We start from the raw sequence: 4,450 nt of genomic DNA, 5'->3' as shown, positions 1-4,450 counted from the left end.
ATTCAAGTCCTGATGAATCGAGTGACTCTGTCAGATCTTGACGTGATCTTTGGTTTGAATTTCCCGTCTGCAAATCCTCCCCTTCTAATACCCTGTAAAAGTTCACAAAAGTCATCACTCTAAATACAGGATCGAAATTTGGAACAGACAATTCTAGTTTCTATGGAACTTTCTATCCTCTCTTTTCCGCCAAAGCCGTAAATCCCCGTCCCACACACTCTCCCTCCTCCCTGTGCTGAAATCCAAACCCATCCCACCATCTCCAATATTTCTTCCCTCCACTCCCAGTTTTCTCCCTCCCTCTCCTCTGATTGGGTTCAGGTCTCCACCCGCTGTGGGCAGAGTGAGGATAAAATAAATGAGGCACTGGGACCCTGAAGCCCCGCCCACTCTTTGTAACCGGTCACTGGGACCCTGAAACCCCGCCCACTCTTTGTGACCGGTCACTGGGACCCTGAAACCCCGCCCACTCTTTGTGACCGGTCACTGGGACCCTGAAACCCTGCCCACTCTTTGTTCCAGTGCCAAGATGGTCGCGCATGCGCCAAGATTCTACCATGACTTCCGCTCGCAAGATGGCGGCCAGTCACACTGATTTTCGGACGGCTGCTGGTCGGGCCTGTCACCGAGGTGCAAACACTGGGCCTGTGGACTCGGATTTGTGGCCTCAAGACGCCATCAGGTGCTTGTGACGCTTCTCCGCCTAACCACAGGTCCAAATACTCCCCCGTCTTCTCCCGGCCCCCGACACGCCTGTTCCTCCTCAGTCCTTCGCCACCACTCGCACTGCTCATGCTCAGAGCACGGCCCGGTCCTGGCATCGTGCACTTGTCTCCTGTCGTCATTAATAGGGCACATTCTGAGGCGCGGGGGATTGTGGGGAAATGCCCCGCCATTGAAAGCCGGAATTGGTGAACAGAAAATTAATTATTGTCATCCCATCGAGGTTGGTGCCAGGGAGGCAACAAACATAATAAATAAATAAATTATACAGAAACATGAGTGCTCAGGCCTTCCCCATGGTGCGTAGTAAACTGACCGCTACTTTTCCGTTAGTAAGCCGCAACTCAGGCCCGACCCTCCCAGTCTGGTTCAATTGCTAAATGTTCTCGAACTCGAATTCAGACCTGTCATTCTCAGGGAAACTGACGAGGTCTCATTTTTTCTGTGCCGTACCCGAGAGCCAGTTTATGGCTTTAATAAGCTGGCAACAATTTTTTGCAAAGGTGGAAAGAGGAGAAAAATTACACGAGCGATGCCTCAATTCACAAGGGACCGCGAACACTGTGACACCAAATCGAGGGCAACTTATACGGGACACCAAATCCGGGAACAACTTACACTGAGACACCAAATCCAGGGACCACTTACACTGGGACACCAAATCCAGGGACCACTTACACTGGGACACCAAATCCACGAAACACTGACACTGAGACACCAAATCCAAGGACACGGAGACAGGGATACCAAATATAGGGACCACTTACACAGAGACACCAAATCCAGGGACCACTTACATTGGTACACCAAATACAGGGATCAGGTGCTCAGAGACACCAAATCCAGCGACCACTTATATGGTGACATCCTTTTTGCACCTTCTCCAGTATCTCTATATCCTTCATATAATATGGAGACCAGAACTGTTCACAATGCTCCAAGTGTAGTCTAATCAAGGTTCTATACATGTTTAACATAGCTTTCCAATTCTATCCCTCTAGAAATGAACCCCAGTTCTTGGTTTGCTTTTTTATGGCCTTTTTAACCTGCATCACTAATTTTAGTAATTTGTGTATCTGTGTCCCTAGATCCCACTACTCCTCCACCCCATATGGACTCTTATTGTCCAAGCATTATGAGGCCTCCTTGTTCTTGCTACCAAAATGCTCCACTTCATCCTCATCTTTATTCAAATTAATTTGCCAATTACACCCCCATTCTGCAAGTTTATTAATGTCTTCTTGTATATTCTTGTAGTATTCATCAGTATCAGCTATACCCCGCCCCAAACTGGTGTCATCCGTAAATTTTGAAATTGCACATCCAATTCCCGAGTCCAAATCGTTTATATAAATTGTGAACAGTGGTCCCAGCACCGATCATTGTGGAACACCACTTTCCAACTTTTACCAGTCTGAGTAGCGACCCTTAACCCCGACTTTCTGCTTTAGTGCAATGATCAAGAGAAACTTCTTTACACAGGGAGTTGTGAAACTGTGGAATTCACTTCCAAAGTTCTGTAATGACAAGTGGCCTCATGTTTTTATCCAAGACATCACACAGCCAAGTCATTTACTCCAAATATTGATGCAATGGTTCAAGCTAAGAGATGCCAGGTATCGGGAGCAGCAGTAGCAATAAATAAAATCTAAACGTAAGTAAGTACCAATATAGTTCATCTTCATCTACTTCTAGTTTAATAACTTTTGCTGAATGTGGCCCAGGCCAAGTGCCATGATATCGGATCAGGCTCATAATCGAAAATGAGTTTGACAAGTCTGAAATAGAAAATGTGAAGCGGATTACCCTCATCCACTAACCCAGCAAATTCTTCAAAAAACTCAAGCAAGTTTGTAAGACACGACCTTGTTTTCCGGAAGCCCCGTTGAGTATCTCAAATGGCCCCTTCTCTTTCCCCGTGGTCATAAACAGCATCGCTTAGGATCCCTTCAAGCATCTTCCCTCTGATCGATGTCACACTGATGGGCCCGTCATCGCCTGGCTCTGATTTGTCCCCTTGAATGAAAATGGGAACTACGTGAGCTACCTTCCAATCTCAGGCGACAATCCCTGACTCTATTGAGCTGTTGAAGATACAGGCAAGGGGTTCACAGAGCACCCGTCCCATCTCTTTAAACACCCGGGGGTGGATATCATCTGGACCTGGAGCACAATCTATTTTGAGATTTCGTATTTTATCCAAAATGACATCCCTTTCTATTTTAATATTTATGCTGTTATTGTTGACAGCACATCCCACAGCTGGAATCTGAGCATCATCCACAGGAGTGTAGGATGATGAGAAATAGTCATTTAACATCTCTGCCATAGCCTGGGAATCTGTCCTGAACTGCCTTTCAGTGGACCTAAACTATCTTGAATGGTCTTCTGACTCCTGACGCAGCTGAAAAGGCGTTTGCTTTTATTCCCACAATTGTGCACCATCTTCTTTTCCAATGATCTCGTAGCTTCTCTAATGGTTGATTTTGTCTCCCTCGATTGTGGGTGATATTTGACACTATCCTCCTGTCAACTGAATTCATCCTGATCTGACCTGAGTTAAATATGAGGCAGTTCGGGGAGTCTGGAATCATTCACCATGAGACCTAAACTTACAGGTAAAACCCCAGACGGTTCCTTCGTAAGGTTTCCTCTGGTTCCTCGGCATATATTTGTCAGGATGCCGAAACCCAGCTTTCTTACAGTCCACTCCTGGAGGTTCCACTCCCTGAGCCTACAACCTTCAGCAGTGTCAATGGTGGAGTTCACAAATGAACTGAAACCCTTCGGAATGCGAAAACAATTTTGCGTTTCCAAAATAAAAGGACTGACATTTATTGTGGAAACAGTCTGGTGTCGCTCACTGCAGAAACATCCATGTCAGAGTGAAGCGGATCTCCTGCAATCTTTGGACCTTGTCTGTGAAGAAGAATTCTAATTTCCGTGAAGGCAATCTCAGGTTAAATGGTGGAAAAACAGCCGTGCTCAGCTGGCCATCGAAACCGTGCATTTTTTTGCAGACAAAACATATATTTGAAACCAGGAAATACGAGACCATGAATCTGAAGGTAAAAGTTTCCATCACGTCCCTGGGTGGACTCGAACCACCAACCTTTCAATTAACAGCCGAACGCGCTAACCGATTGCGCCACAGAGACACGACCTGTTTTTCTTTGAACCATTGATTCAACCAGCTAAAAATTCAGGTTGCAGCGATCAAAATAACATCTCTCTGCTATCAGTTTACTTTTCCAAAATAAAGGGTGTGAAGTTTGCACGAGTGAAAATCTGTGCTCTATTATTTCTGAACATTAAACTCACCTTGCCATTAAACAGCTGAATGTTGGAAGACTTGGTCCCATTGTGGTCGAGAGGATTGAATTCTCGAGCTGTGATTCTCCATTCTCTATTCCAGTAATATTCAAGTTTGATACAAATGAGAGGAGATGAAACGAGCAGGTCCAACGAGCAGATCTGTGACACTACACGGTGTCGACAAAGTTGTCTCTTGCACTTACAGTGAAGCTGACGTCAGTTTTCACTCTTAAACCAGTAACTATGATGTTAAAAGAAAATGTGGCCGACAAACACTCGATTTCAGCGCGGTGACAACAGGTCAGAGTAAAGTTCAGTCAATGCGATTGCCGAGTGGCGAGAGGGTGGATTTGGAACTCCTGTGCGGCTGCACTGCGCATTGTCCAGATCTGCTTGGAGCGATATTCATTCA

General features: G+C 45.8%; 1 non-coding gene across 1 annotated transcript; it reads right to left on the bottom strand.

Moving 5' to 3' along the window:
- Nucleotides 1-3,807: 3,807 nt before the first annotated feature.
- On the bottom strand, nucleotides 3,808-3,881 carry trnan-guu (transfer RNA asparagine (anticodon GUU)). The gene has a single exon. It is a non-coding gene; the product is annotated as a tRNA-Asn (tRNA).
- Between the last annotated feature and the right edge of the window lie 569 nt (nucleotides 3,882-4,450).

This window comes from Heptranchias perlo, chromosome 20 (genome assembly GCF_035084215.1).
Source record: "Heptranchias perlo isolate sHepPer1 chromosome 20, sHepPer1.hap1, whole genome shotgun sequence".
In the NCBI taxonomy this organism is placed as follows: Eukaryota; Metazoa; Chordata; class Chondrichthyes; order Hexanchiformes; family Hexanchidae; genus Heptranchias; species Heptranchias perlo.
Note: the sequence above shows the minus strand (reverse complement) of the source record. Positions and strands in the feature narration are given on the sequence as shown.